Source organism: Lonchura striata, chromosome Z (genome assembly GCF_050655825.1).
Source record: "Lonchura striata isolate lonStrDom1 chromosome Z, ASM5065582v1, whole genome shotgun sequence".
NCBI classification, from domain to species: domain Eukaryota; kingdom Metazoa; phylum Chordata; class Aves; order Passeriformes; family Estrildidae; genus Lonchura; species Lonchura striata.
The window spans coordinates 64,646,348-64,662,678 of NC_140740.1; positions in this window are offsets into that span (position 1 = coordinate 64,646,348).

The following is a 16,331-nucleotide window of genomic DNA, read 5'->3' on the forward strand; positions in this document are numbered from 1 at the left end:
TCCAAAAATAAAATTCCTGGATAGCTTTTCCCTACTGCCTGTCCTGCTAAAATCCTATTTAAAACATGCCAGGTTGTTGTCTTGAGAAGAGCTGGTATAAGCACAGTGGAGCCAAATTTTCCCTGTCCTGAGGCCTGTTTTTACTGTTCTGGCTCCCTCTATATTCCTATCCTCTCTGTTCATCACATTGCTCAGCATCCAAAAGAATTCTTGTCACAAATGGTGCCCCAGCAAGTGGAGGCAGGTGATACTCAGAGTGAGAAGGTCTCAGGCCAGGCAAGACCAGTTTGTCCCAGCTGGCACCACAGCTGACAACACTTCTAGTTGTTGGTGGTATCACTTGGGAGCTAAACATAGAGTGGCAATGTCAGCTCTGCAGGCACCAGCAGGCACTGTGGAAGGAGCAGAGAGCAACTGGCAGAAGCAGGGCACCCTCAGTTGTTTCACAGTGGGTTTGTGCAAAGTCTGGGTGCCAACAGAAAGGTGATGCCATGTACCATGCACCTACTGCTTCACCTGCCCTGGTGAGCTCTACCATTCCTGCCCCACAGAAATAAGCTTTCTGGCATGAAGGTACTTTGGCACCTGTACCAACTTGTCTGGAGCTGCTAAAGTAACAGACCTTAACATGCATGCATGCATGCCTTGTGAGTGAACACTTCTGGGAAAGAGCAAAAGAAAAATCTCATAATCACCAGGTCTGCCACAAAATCAGGAAGAGGTGAGCACAGTGATCTCCCAAAGAAATATTAATATTCTAGAATGTCAGGGGAGGTAGGTGGACTGAAACGCAAACAGGTCATGTTCTCAGTGCCTGGAAGGTGGCTTATCTGGATTAATAACTTGTGCTGGCATGGTTGCTGAAGCTTTCATTTTCTTGGAATTACCTTAATAGCAAAGTGTCTGGTAGCAGGTGTGCTTGCGGACATTTGCAGGCAATTATCTCTGCTGACAAGGAGATAGAATAAAACCCTTAATGCAGGAAGAGAGCAAGGCACAGCCAGACAAGGACATTAAACAGGGCAGTACATCTCATCATGTCCTTGTTCCAAATATATATTTAGCATTACAGCAGCTGTTCTCTAGTCAAAACCCCTGCTGGCCTTCATTGCAACAAAACCATCCTCTCCTGGCTGATTTCAATGCTGAATGTTAAAGAATAAGGGCAGTGATAGAGATCATAAAGAGTGCAGTAAGTAATTATTACATTTTCCAATACATGGCTGGTACCTAAACAAATCTCTAGGTTTCTCTAGGCTCCTGCACCAGCCCAAGATACGATAAAGAGAAGATGGGCTTGGATGGAGCTTTGTCTTTCATCTCAGGGACTTAACACTCACATGGAGTGAATTTCCTCAGCCCCACCATACCCCCCTCAAGAGCTGCGGATTGTATTTTCCTTCTAGATTGAGATTCAACAGATTTATTTCTGTTCACTATGTGTTCTGGTTGCCATGCCAAGTAATTGAGTGAATCCCATCATTTCCTGGGGAAGGGATGGTGAAAGTCTCTGCACCTCCAGGCGGGCTCCAGGCAAAAGCACACATCTGCTCAACATTCCCAGCTACACAAAACCACTGTGCAACATGCAGCCTGCCAGCAGGCTGCAGGGAACAACTTGTCCAGACTGGTTGCATCTGAAGGCCTTGCTGATTTTGATCTGTGTTCTGACCAATGAGTCAGCAGCAGAGTAAAAATTTGATGTCTTTGAGAAGTTTGTCAAGCTACACAGAACTGCAAAGGAAAGAGGGTCAGTGAACCTCTCTCTTTCTCCTACAGTGCTGTGTGGTTTTAATCTCAGTTCATATGCAGCTAAATTGAAAGAAATAAAAACCAGGAAAGTCAAATTCATATAGGAAAAGTAATTTTATTGCCCTAAACTGTACTTCTTCCTCAATTTCACATTTATTTGGGGCACAGTTAGTCTGAGAAGGCAACACCTTTCTTTGGCACCAGAAAAAGCAGTTTAACCATAACTAGGTAAAATCAAGTGAGTGTATTTCAACAGGCCTTTCTGTGGAATTTGGAGACAATATCTGGGCATGAATTTGTTCTTGAAAATTTGGCTTTGCATGCTAAGTGTAGATATTGTCACCAAAACTGAAACTCTCCAACAACATCTTTTCGGTGTTAGAGAATAAAGACGTTATTTTATTCTGGCCAGGATGTGCAACTGAAATCATTCCATGCTTCTTTACCAGACTTTTCACATACCTATACAGACAAAACCCAAAGAAATTCTCATACATGGATCTTAAATTACACAGTTATTAATATTCAATCTCCTATTTGCTATTGATCCCTTCACCTCTGATGCTAACTTGGTCCTCATTCTTTGGTTCTCTCATAATCTTTTCCCAGACCAGGTGTCTCTGACCTCTCCAGTGGGTGATGTTCATTAGTGCTCATTTCTGTCTTATGTATCTTCTGGCTATTCCAAATCCATAGATCTTGAGCTCATCAGGCCTCTCCCTGTGAACAGAGTCTTTTGTAGAAAAACTTAAAGTCCCCTGCCCATGGGCAAAAGAGAACAAAACCTTTACTAAAGTTACATTAAAGAATATTAAAAGTTGTATGACTTCCAACAAAGTCGCCCACCTATTTTAGCAGTGGAAGCTCTGCTATTTACCATATGTTGCCCTGAAAAATAAAATGTATAGTGGTTTCCAGCAGCATTTTATTTTTATGGCCAAGAAGTGCTATCAGCCTAATAAAAACATGATTGTTCTGCTAGATTTTCATCCTGTGCTATCACATCCCAGTTGGAGACGTGTAAGGGCAGGAAGATGTCAAAAGGGCCTGTCAATGCAAGGGATCCAAATGTTTATCTCCTATAGGTTTCTGCATCTGTTCTTATCATAGTCCACAGAGAACAGATACCTTATGCCAGGATAGCATTTTATTTAAAGTAAATGTTCACAAACATAAAAATGAGAATCCTTGGAAGATAACTTTCAATAGAGCAGAACAAGAGATTAACCATTGCATAAGCCAGAGGAAGATGAGGAGCTGTAATGTCAGGAACTCACTGTGCCACTGTCTATATGTCAAAAAATAGGCAGGCAAGACAGTTACACCAGGAAAACATTAACTACAGCAATCTAATGAAGGTAATGCAAAGGAAGTGTGTGAGAAAACACACTGTGAAAAGCCAGTCTATAATGGAGACAGAGGAGTCCTGCAACTTTATTTGTATAAAGGGAGAGTCCCCGTCCACTGGGGCTTAGTCCTGTGGGATTTCCCTCTCTTTAGTTTTCAGTTTCCTTTTATCCTCAACTCTCAGCCACATGTTGTGCACTCCTTTCCACATTGGCTGAGGTACTAGGAAGGTACAGCCTTCCCAAACCACCCAGCACATATTCCCTGCTTGAACATCTCATTTTCCTCCAATGTTTAAAATCCAGCCTATCTGGGTTCTGCAGTAGACTTTGGGCAGACCCATTTGCCTAAAGTTCAGAAGTCAAGCTAAGTAGGTTCTGTTGAGTTTAAGTTGAATTGAATAGGAATTTAAGTTTCTCTACAAAAGACTGTTCACAGGGAGAGGCCTGATGAGCTCAAGATCTATGGATTGAGAGTAGCCAGAAGATACATAAGACAGAAATGAGCACTAATGAACATCACCCACTGGAGAGGTCAGAGACATCTGGCCTGGGAAAAGATTATGAGAGAACCAAACAATGAGGACCAAAGTTGCATTGAAGGTGAAGGGAATGATAGCCAATATTAATAACTGTGTAATTTAAGATCCATGTATGAGAATTTCTTTGGGTTTTGTCTGTATAGGTATGTGAAAAGTCTGGTAAAGAAGCATGGAATGATTTCAGTTGCACATCCTGGCCAGAATAAAATAACGTCTTTATTCTCTAACACCAAAAAGATGTTGTTGGAGAGTTTCTGTTTCCCCACAGTTTTGGTGATATTATATGTAATACAGGTAATTCGCGCCGGTAGAGTGATATGTATGTAATATTTGATGTTATTAAAAAAATGCACAAGTCGGCACTGGGGGCTGTCTCACATATGTGGAAACTGGTCCCCAGTAAAACCTCATTTACAAGTTAATACATGTAGCCAGTCTAGAGATGGGTCGCTTCTCAAGGTGATCCAGGATCTCCCAAGCAATGATCATCCTGGCAAGACCCAAGACTGGGATCCCTGGAACCCTCCAGGGTGATACATCTGAATACCATATTCCTGTAAACACATCAGGAGGACCCATCGCTTCCTGGACACTGGACTGTTCAGCTCAACACAGAAAAAGAGACTTTATGAATATGTGGGATTTTGAATGGAAAGAAAAGGCTGATAGCTGAAATCCCAGCCTCAAGCAAAATAATCCCTATAAGAACCATTTGTGCTGAGAGTTTGGGGTGTGGCATAGGAGACTCTCTGCTGTAGTGGTCAGACCTGTATCTCACCCAGTGCCGATCCCGGGCTTGGCACTTCCTTTTCTTTGTAGCTGGCTCAGATGGAATTTGATTGCTATAATATTTTTTTTTTTTAATTTTTAATTCGGCTGGGCCAATTTTCTTATTATAGTGACAACTTGACTGATAGCATTTCTGCTTCTGACTTTTCTTTAATCTGATATCACAAGCTCTAACACACATTTCAGATTGCTGCCCACAGCAGCATGACTGAGAACCATCTAAGACACCTATCTGAAGCAATACATAGTGCATTTTTGTAATTGACAATGACTGTCTGAACAAAAGTATTTCTGCTGTGTTTAAACAGTATTCAGTCCTTGAAGCTGAAGAATTGCTGTGAGTTCTCCTAACTGTAGGATGTTATTTGGGCCAAGGGCAATACTGGGAATCATAAGATTCACAGAAAGGAGGGGAAAATGCTGCTTGAGCAGCTGCAAGGAACAATCTATTCACTTTACCTGCAGTGCCTTTGTCAGGAGGACAGCTGGGGAAAGTTCAGTCAGGAGACTTCAATGACAGAGCACTCTAAAGCCCTCAGATCAAAGCCACAGACATTACAGCTGTGCTGCCTGCATGATGATCATCTTGTAGTTGCAAACAGGTCTGGGAGAAAATACAAAAACGAGTTTTCTTTCTGACACAGTCCCCTGTCTTGCTTCTGTCAGGCCTACAGTTCTTTATTCCTTTAAACTGGTCTGCATTACTCCTGCTGGAGTCTGCATTCCCTTAATTTTGTAGTGCAGCCTGAGTTAACCAAGCCAGCTTATTTCACAGTATGAACAGTGTCTACAAGACTGGCCTTGCCTTCAGTGATAGCAAAATTACCATGCGCTTCACAGTGGGAGATGAAGTAGAGGCATGAAGAGCGAGCCTAAAAGAGTGACTTCGTGTCTTACTTTCTGGACTATTGCTTTCAGAGATTGCATAAGGAGAACTAAAAGCAAGATAAATCCATTAGTGCCAACAAAAGATTAAAACTACAATCAGATGGGTATAATTTGTGCAGTACTTCTTCATGAACAAAAGGGCTAGGGAGACAGTACAGAAGTTCAAATTCATTGTATTGCTGTAGGGAAAAAAAAAAAGACAAAATGCATCCTGTGGAATGGTAATTGCTGATTTTATGCAATTACCTCAATCTTCCAAAGTGTAATGAAGAAATATCCAGAAGGTATGAAGTCTGTTGCAGTCAAAACAAAAGGAGACCAACAGAGACAGATTTCCCAGTATCTCAGTTATCTCTTTCCTTTAAAAGTCTGATATGATTTCCTTAGAAAATATGACAGGATGCCTGCCTCTTCCAGTGACTACATATTCTTTTATTTTACTGATTGGCTAGTTTCACTCAGATTTGACAGAAAGGTGAAGATCCCAAAGGCAATCCTGTTTCCATGAGCTACATGGAAGTAGTTACCTTAGTGCAAATTGCTGCTATCAAGTGCCTCTGTTTAAAAAGAGGTCAATGACCTTCTGAACTTTTATGCATAGAGAATTCATGGGAGGGTGAGGCAGAGACATTATAAATACATTAAAAAATACATATAAATACATTAACAACATGAAGGCTTTCAATTTGTAAGGCAGAGGACTGTTCTAAGTTCAATTTCTTCAGCTTGTAGAGCTCCCCATGTTTGATTTTCCTGCCTTGCTGGCTGGCTGGTTTTTACAGGAACTAAAGCCTTTTCTGTAGCAGCAGTCATACAAGTGTTGGTGTTAGAAAAACCATGGAGTGTTGGAGGGTATGGTTCTTGTAATATATTATTTTGAATAAATTCGTGCTCAGGACTAAAAAATACAGTATCCTTTTAAATGGAACCAAGTGACAGGAAAGAGCAATATACACTGGATGAATTCCTGTCTCAAAAGATGGTTATTCTGAAGAATTATTCTGTCTAGAAGATATTCCTTGAACAATAAGATGAATATTCACCAGAACAAGATATTCGAGGGGATTACTGTCTAACAGGATTTCAGCAATCAGAGTATTCCAGGAAAACTTCTGTTTAGAAGCACCACAAGAAAAGAACATGCATTAATTTGCAAAAAAGCACAAAAGGAAACAGGAGGACTCCACTAGAATTCCACTAAGTCTGGAAATAGTATAAAAAGGACTCTGTGAAATCAGTACCTTCTGAGGTGCAATGGGTATGGAGCTGCACAGTCCGGACCTAGTTCACCCAGCACCGATTGCCTGGCTCAGTGCTGATTTGCTTGTGGCTTTTCCAATTTTACTTTTATTTGTTTTAATAAAATCCCTTAATTATTAAATTTATTGATTCATTTATAGCAGCTCTGAAGACACATATTGCCTGCTACAAGCTTTAACCCAGAGGCCCCAGGCTGGGGCTAAGGTAGGCACCAGTCCAGTGGTAGTGCCAGCTTTAGGCAGGTAGCAAGGGGTGGAGGACTGATTTTTATCCCGGGTGACTGTTCCCCAGCAGGGCTAACAGTCTAGCAGTGCTGCATATACAGTCAGTCTCCTGAATGGAAGAACTATATGAATTTTTAACAAGAAAAGCCCAACCTCTGTGTCATGCTCCATTGCAATGGGTTAAGTAGAAGCCCGAGCCAGCAAGGCATGCCCAGAGCCTTCAGAGGATACAGAGGTCAGCAGGAGAGTACCTGAAGGACAGCTTTAAGGAATTCCAGCCACTCCAGACAGAAAGTAAGACTCATTGGGGGCCCAATTTTAATGCCTCTATGCTAATGCTGACAACAACATGGGGGAATAAATAGGAGAGACAAGAAATGTGTACCACCTGCAAGGCTATGATTTTACTGGCATCACACAAACATGGTGAGATGACTCCTATGTCTGGAGTGTTGGAATGGAAGGAATAGGCTCTTTAGGAAAGATGGGCAGGGGAGGCAGGGAGGCAGTCGCCTTCTATGTTAGTGACCATCTGGAATGCATGGAGCTCCACCAGGAGCTGGATAAAGAGCTTAGAGCTTATGGGTCAGCAATAGGCAGGGACAGATGACTTCATAGTGGAAGTCTGATACAGATCACTTGACCAGGAAGACTGAGCCAATGAGGCCCTCTAAGACAGAGAGAAACAAACACACATAATCACATTCACAAACCCTGGTCCTCATGGAGAACTTCAACACCCTGACATCTGTCAGAAGAAGACTTGATTACACAGGACATGGAGAGGGCCAAGGTACCCAACAGCTTTTTTGCCTCCATCTTCACCAGCAAATGCTTCAGTTGTGTAAGATAAGATCAGAGATTGGGACAATGAAGAACTGTCTGCTCTAGACAACTAGGTTTGAGACCATTTATGACAAATGAAGGCTCACAAGTTGATGGTACCTAGGAAGATACATCTACAGGTCTTGATGGAACTGGCCAAGGAAGTAGCTAAGCCACTATCCATCATATTTAAGAAGTCATGGCAGTCTGGCGCCATGGCAGTCTGGTTCCATTCAGGTTCCCACTGAATGGAAAAGGGGGAAAAGGGGGAAAAAGCACGTCCTTTTTAAAAGGGTAAATAGTCAAACATTACATCCTTTCTCTCAATTGGAAAGACATGGATCTGACGTATCTACTACTCAGTGGATAAGGAATTTTCTAGAGTTGCAGTCAATGGTTTGATGTCCAAGTAGAGACCAGGGATGAATGGTGTTCCTCAGGTGTCAGTATTTGTAGCAGACCTGTTTAACATCTTTATCAGTGTCATGGACAGTGCTATTGAGTGCACTCCCAGCAAGGCTGCTGACACCAAGCTGTGTGGTGCAGTTAACACACCGGAGGGAAGGGATCCCATCCAGAGAGAACTTGACAGGCCTGAGAAGTGGGCCTGTGTGAACTTCATGAAGTTCAACCAAGCAAAGTGCAAGGTTCCACATCGGGGTCAGTGCGATACCAAGTACAAACACAGGTGGGGTGGAAAAGGATTTGGGGCTGGTGGTGGATGAGAAGCTCAGTATGACCTGGCACTACTGTACACTACACTACTGTATACTACAGTAGTTGCAGCACAGAAACACATCTGCATCCTGGGCTGCATCTACAGCAATGTGGCCAGTAGGGTGAGGGAGAGGATTCTGCCCCTCTGCTTTGCTCTGTGGCAGCCCACCTGGAGTGCTGGACACGTACTTAAAAAGGACATGGACCTACAGTAGCAAGGCCATAGGAGGGGCTGGAGCCATAATCATGGGGCTGGAGCACCTCTCCCGTGAAGACAGGCTGAGAGAGTTGGGGCTGTTCAGCCTGGAAAAGAGAAGGCTGCAGGGTGACCTAATTGTGGCCTTCTAGTACCTAAAGGGGCATACAAGAAGGCTGAAGAGAGGCTGTTCACAAGGACATGTAGTGATAGGTGATAGGACAAGGGGAAATGACCTCAAACTGAAGGAGTGTCAGTTTAGATTAGATATTAGGAAGAAATTCTTTACTGTGAGGGTTGTGAGGCACTGGAATGGGTTATCCAGAGAAGCTGTGGATGGCCCAGCCCTGAAAGTGTTCAAGACCAGGTTGGATGGGGCTCTGAGCAACCTGATCTTGTGGAAGGGGGAGGGTTCTAACTAGAAGATCTTTAAGGTTGTTTCCAATTCAAACCATACTATGACTCTATGATGATTCTAATATTTTATCTATTCCTCTGTGTGTATTACACTACATATATCTCTGAGGTGTATCCTGGATGGATATGTTGGGGAGATTTTAAACACCATCAAAGGCTTACACTTTTCAGAGACTTTAAATTGCGTAACATGTTAGGGTTTTTCATCTGGGTACTAAGCAACTTCAGATATCCAACAGATGAGAAACATCTTACATTTTAGGAAGTTTTTCCACAATTGTTATTAAAAAGGTATTATAACAAGAAGGAATATAACATCTGTTTTCTCCTGTTGAGGAAATCTGGAAAAAAATGTACAGAAAGACATCTGACCTTTATATTTGAATTGTAGACTAATAACAATGGAGGGTAACATTTTTGTAGTCTTCTTTCTCAAATGGTTGCCTATTGGATTAACTCCTAGTCTTCTGATTAAAGTTCAATTAACAAGTTTTGGTGGACAAAATATATTAATTTTCTTTCTCTAGTGATAAATTTCAACAAAAATGTGTGGTAATCTGCCACTTTTCATGGTTTTATCATGGATCTCTAGTGGCAGAGAATTACACTGAGAAGACATTTCCAGTGGCCTTTCACCAATGCTGACTGAAAACAGGAGAATCCTTGCAACCTGTCTTCCTCTTAGTATCCAGTTAGTAATGGCCTAATGAATTTACATCATAATCCTTACCCACCGAGGTTTTATTTGCTTTTAAAGCCTTCCTTCTTCAAGCAAGGTATTGTGGTTTGACACTGGCCAAAAGCCAGGCACCTACAAATAAATTATTCACTTCTTGTCTGCTGCTACAGTTGAGCAGTGGAGGGGGAAAGAAAAACCAAAGGGCTCCTGAGTTGAGGTAAAAATCAGGAAGAATGGCAAAATAGGTTCAAATTTAAATGGTTTAGGGAAAATTTATTAATAAAATTAAAAGAGGATAATGACAACTAAATTAAACCTTTAGAACAGCTTTTTTCTCCCAATCTCTACCTCTTTTTCACTAACAACATAGAGAGACAAAGTATGGGGCTTTTAGTCAGCTTGTTATTTCTACAAATCTTTCTTCAGTTCATTTAAGGAAAGGAGGGGTTGTTCTGTTGTGCTGTGGGGTCCTTCCCATGGAAGACAGTTCTGTGAGTTTCTCCAGCATGGTTTTAATTTTCACAAGTAGCAGTCCCACCCAACCTGCAACACAATTTCCCCCCATGGGCATACAGTCCTCCCACAGCTGTTTTGCATGGGTCATTAGTTCATGGGGATGAACTAATGGTGTTTTTCATGGTGTTTTAAGGGTGAGCAGTTCTAATTTGGAAGCAAGGGTCCTCTTTCTTTATTTTCTCTCTTTGTTTGAGAGAACAGAGCTTTTCAGCATCTACTCGCTCCAGTGTAAGCACCATTACTCACGGGCTGAAGGTGAATTCTGCATCACACCATGCACTTCATGAATTACAGGGGAACAGTTTGTTTTATAGTATTATAGTCCTCACCACAGTTTGCAGAAGACTCTCACTTCCAAAGTTTGGAGCACCTCCTCTCCCTCCTTTCCCTCACTTCATATCACTATGTTGTTCTCCTCACAGATTTCTACTATTTATATTCTCTGACTCGGGAGAAAATTGTCTGAAGGTTTGTTCATCCTCAAGTTCTGTTGAATTGAATTGAAAATTTCTTATAGGGTTTTCCAGTGTTGAAAGGTTGATCTCCTCTGGGCTGCATATCAGGGAATTGCTCAGCATGCCCCTTGCTGTTGGCCATGTGGTCCCTGCCAGCACCACATGGGCAGTGTCAGACACCGCAGTACTGCCACCATCCAGCGCCTCTCCTCATGCAGGGCGCCGAAAAGGAGAAGCTGCTGCCACTGCTTCTGCCCTTCTGCTCGCAGCATGGCTGGTTATACAGTCACAAACAATGGCATATATGCTTATATTTACCTATGCTTTACCCATACAGTATATGCTTTACATTTACACTTTTCTATTGTATGAACCATCCTTTTCCTAAAATGAACATTTGAGGTCAGAGAAGGGAGGAGCAATTGGAACAGAGAAAAAAATAAGACCACTGCAGAATATTTCCAATTTTTTTTTTCTGTTAGAATACCCATTTTTTCCTGACTGTGGTTATTGCTAGGAACAGTTTAAGGGTCAATCATATATTTCATTATGAATGAAGGAGCAAAGAACTGGTTTCTTGCAGAAAGAGTCTGACATGAAGTATCCCGGTGTACCTAAGCCGTCATTCAGATGCAAACCTGTCAGTGATTTCAAAGCTGTTAACACAGTCAAAGCATTCTTTTCTATGCATTTTCTTCACACTATCAAGATGCTATCACCCACAAATTCCAGTTGAATGATATAAAAAAATGACAGCTCATACTGCAGCTCTGCCCATTCCATTTCTGATTACAGCTGAGATACTAAATGGGCTGACAATTACAAGTTACAATTACTTCCTAAATGCTGTTTAGGTTCAAGAAATAACTTCACTAATACTGCATACAGAGTCTTTTCTATGATGCAATACTTTGTCTGCCACAAATGCCACCAGGGAAAAGGACTTCTGTGATTTTTCCTGGTATGTCTTTCACTCTGTTACATTTGCCAATGTCCTGCCTATGCTATAGGTTTGATTGCTGCAGTAATCAGTGAGATCACAGAGTAACTTGTATTACTTACACCACCTCTAACCTTCCCAAAAGAAAATAGTAATAACAGCAGATTATACTCTTCTCTAGTGTAAATATGTAAATAAGATGTGGTAAATTAAAATAGTAAGAATTATTTGCTTATCTAAATGCTCAGCTTTATTAGAAAAAGTCATAGAGCTTTACAGCAAAAACTAACACTTGCATTCAATTGTTGACCAGGATAAGACATGCATTTTTAAGTTATCTTTATTAATATTCATACTGCATATAATTGTCAGCTATAAAACAGCATGCTACAGTCTGAGGACTGACAGATCTTTACCCCTAGTTTTCTAAGTTGTCTTGGTTTAGGGAAAATTTGGGAGTAAACTTCCAAAGGCATCCCTCTAGAAAGCAGATTCAAGTAGCCCCTGCACTGGTTTGGGAAAAGATTTCACTCCATGACACAGGTATAAAAATATCAAATCAAAAAATAATTTAGTACTTGTAAAAATGAATAAACTCTCACACTTTACAATTAAATTCTGATATTCATAGTTAAAAGGTATATATGAGGTCAGGCATTCATCACAGTTCAGTGGAGGACTGGCCTTTCATATGATTTACAGAAATGTGCAGTATTAAGATAACATAGTCCTTAGAGAGCAGCTGATCTCCCCCTTTGCAAGTGATGCATCACCTTTCATTTTAGGCAGAGCACTGCTTGTGGAAAGGTCTTCATATTGTGACTTATATTAAAATTTATTTTGCATGCTCAGGTCCGATGCATATTATCTATTTAGACATTTCAATGCTGCTGAACACTGCAGCCACAAACCACCACCAGTATCAGCAAGTTAGAAGGTATCTAACAGCTCTGCTCTCTGTATTAGGTCTCAATGCTGCAATCACTGGCAGTGGTTGCACAAAGAATTAAAGATTTAAGAACACAGTCTAGGAGAGCTATGAGTTTGAAACCCAGGACACAGCAGTTTTATTTGCTGTGGTGAATAAGAGAGAGAGGAAAAGAAAAACACCATGAAAGTGTTCACCAGCATCACTTATGATACCGCGAGTTGTTTTCCTTTCCTATGCATTTTATTCCTTTTAGTGTTTCTCTGTTTCTGCAGTCGAGCTAAAACTGGTATTGGCAATGCATATTGCAGCCCTTTTCTGGCACACTAGGCTTCTTCTCTCTCCAGGTTATTTATTCCTTTCCCTCAGTGGTATGACATAGTGCTATCCATCACAGTTCAGAGAGTAAGAAACAAGTGTTTGTTAGACAGACAACAGATGCAGCCTTGCCTTTGGTGGCTGCCTCATGTCATGCTCTACAAGGTGTTGCAGTGCCATTAACCCTCTCCCCCTCCTTTGTGCCTGTGAAGATATGAGCCACTTACCCAGTTTGCTCCACACAATCTTAACTGAACAGGCTTCCTGTGACACACTCCCAGTGCAAGGATTTTTGTCTTCAAGAGAAGACCCTTTATAAAGACACCTTAGTTTGACATGGGTACAGCACTACAGTGTGAAAAGATACGTGAATTGATGTCATGTTACAGTTCAGAGACCAGGAGACCCAAGCAAGAGAAGCTCCGGCTTCTTCATTCATTCTCCTGAATGGGTGAAGGACAGGTGTTCTAGTTTGAAAGCAAAGCTAGTGAGAGACTCTAAGTCAGCAATACAATTTATTAGGAAAAGGGAAAAGAAACAAAATACATGCAATAATACAAAAGGAAAACCACTGACAAAGTCAGAATACAACCTGACACTCTTTTGGTCAGTGTGTTGGTAGCAGTCCAAATTGGAATGGCTGCAATCCTCCTGGAGTGGCAGATGTGGTTCTGTGGGAGCAGTGATCCTGTAGAAAGATCCAGTGGGAAAAAAGGCTGAGTCTGGTGTCCCAAAAACTCAGATTATATCCAGTTTGGAATGCTTGGCTCCTTCCACTGGGCAGAGCATCTCACCATGGGACGTTACAGTTCTTATCAGTCATGCAGTAACATTCAACAGCCCATTATCAGCAGATGTTTCCCTGGAAGGAGGATTGGTTGTGGAAGAGATAAGGAAAACTGCCCACTTAACATCTGCCATAGAGATGACAAATAGAATATGTCTTGCCTTGCAACCTGGGGCATTATTCACCCCTTATTCTATCTCCATCTATATCACAATGAAACCTTACACACTGCTCTCACTTAAGACTAGGTTTCCCTGTGGTACACAATTGATTTCTTGATGGTAGGCCTCAGTTCTGCATATGGATTATGATGTCTGGCTCCACAGAAGCAACATGAACTGTTGACTTTAGGCTCAAAGATATAGCTCTTAAAACAAGAAATGGAAACATTGCATGAGTATATAACCTAATACTAGAAACAAGTCTTGTTTGCCTAAGTGTAAAACAGCGCAGTTTGTGACACAATCTTCATGATTTTGGTGAAAGACTCACAATACTCTACATAGAGCCTGATTGGCTTGACTTTATACCTGACCTTCAGATGCCTAAGATACAGGAGAGTGTCACTGGCTTGAACAGGAATTTACCTAATCACCTGCAAACAGAGTTGGACAGCAGCATATCAGCAAGTCTCTGCAGGTATGGGATATGGTTGTAGTAGCATTTAATAGGATTCACACAAACATATATATGAATATGCCAGGGCAGTCCTACTGTGATATGTTTTCAAAGGTATTGGAAAACTGATTATGCGCTTCCAGAGGAAGGATTTATTTTCAAAGGTAAAGCACCTTAGCATAGACAAAAAAATCAATTGAGCAGCTCTTCATAACACTGCAGCTTCATGACTACCAGGAAAACCGTAAGTTAGGGCATCTAGAGAGAGAGAATCCTGCTTACAGGTTTAACATTTAATTCTTCCAGTGGCCCTAATAATTGCCAAGAGTTTACAGTAACCAAGCATTTATAAAACTAATGTAGGCTCTGGAACCAGATTGCTTCAGTCCAACTTTCAAATTAAACTTTTCTTCACATCACTGCCTCTTTATTTATTTCAAATACCGTAATAGTACTACAAAGATAGTCCAAATTACGTACTCCATTTTTCAGGATCAGGATTTACTCAGATTATGGAAGTGGATTAGTAAAAGTCATATTGTGATTACACCTCTCTATTTCTACAGGAAGACATAATAGGCATCACTAATATATTGAGTGACTTCTGCCATGGCTTTTTTGTCTTTTTGTTTTGTTTTGTTCTTTTTTGTTTTCTTCCTTTTTGGTTTATATTTTTTGGTTGGCTGATTTTATGGTTTCTTTTACAGCTAAATTCAGAAGGCAAGCCTAGGTTAGCATCTTCTCACCCTTAGCCTGATCCAGCCCTTTCACTACACTTCACAAAGGTGGCAAACTAGCCAGCATGTTACTCAGGGGACTTTGGCACCATCGAAGTCCTGACTCAGCCAGACATGTGAGTGCAGGAGCAGCAGGAAACCTTCCCCTACGATAGCCTTCTTCCTCATACTGCACAAATGTACTGGTAGTAAGTCTTGCACTCTGCTTGTCCACTGGTCCCTTCTGACTGTATGACTGGAACAAAGGGAAAGTGTAGCTACTGCAGCACTGGAATTTTTGAACAGGCTAGGCAAAAACCTTCCCGAGGCATTTTTGAAGGGCTGAGCCTTTTAAGCTGCTGTTGATTTATGTGACTTCCTGAGATGATTTCTAGCCCTATTTTGCCATCACTTCGTGGCAGCAGAATTTACACATGGGTTTTGCTATATTGATCAACTTCTCTCCTTTTAGCAAAGCAGCTTAGCAATTGACAAAGGTGGTCCAGATACTGTGGTCAGTGAGACAGAACCACACCATTTCTCTGTGGAGATATCACGTGCAGCTATGACAGCACAGTATTGAAACACTGAGTTGTCTGTTTGCCTAGTACACTGCAATCCTTGCTTGGTGCACAGCCAGCAGAGAAGCAGACCACAGTTCTGTAGACTCCTTATAAGGAGTGCATCACTCCAAAATCTGTTCATGAGGAGAATCACGTTGCAGTGCTGCATGTGTTTCTACAAAAAAAATAGGTCATCTTCCCTCCTCTGCAGTCCTCTTACAACACCCACATTTTGTTTTAGGTTTTTCCCTTCATAGTCTCTCCCTAGGCAGCTGTCTGCTTGTGACTTTTCCCCTCCTGCCTACCAGTAAGGACATAATTCAGTTTCCTTCCCACATCTCTCATGGAAAACTTAGCAGTTACCTCTTGTCAGCGTTCAGGGAACATCTTCCCTGAACAGTCACCTCCATCACAGCCCTCTTTCCCCCACATATGTCTAGAGTAAGGCATTTGTTTTGCATTCTAGCTGTTAAATAATTTCTCCAACTAGTCAGTAACGTCAATAAGAGGTATCACTTCTATACCAACACAATATCCAGCCTCATGCAGATTTTGCCTGAGGAAAATAGCATGCTCCTTGCACAGTGTTGATGAATGGAGGCAGAGATCTCTGAAGTTTGCTCTTGGGGAAAGAGGTTTATTGGGGGTGCAGGAGGGTCCTGCCTCGTGCTCCCAGCACGTGGGCGGGATGAGAGGGTGGGGGAGGGGAGAGACAAAAGGAGGGTCTAGGAGAGGGGAAGCCCCAGGAGAGGAGGAAGTTCCAAGAGGGGGGAAGAGGTTCCAAGAGGGCGCGTGGCCCCCCGAAGCCTTCTTATCAGGGGGGCTTCTAGGTGGGTTGGGATAAGGTATGGGCCA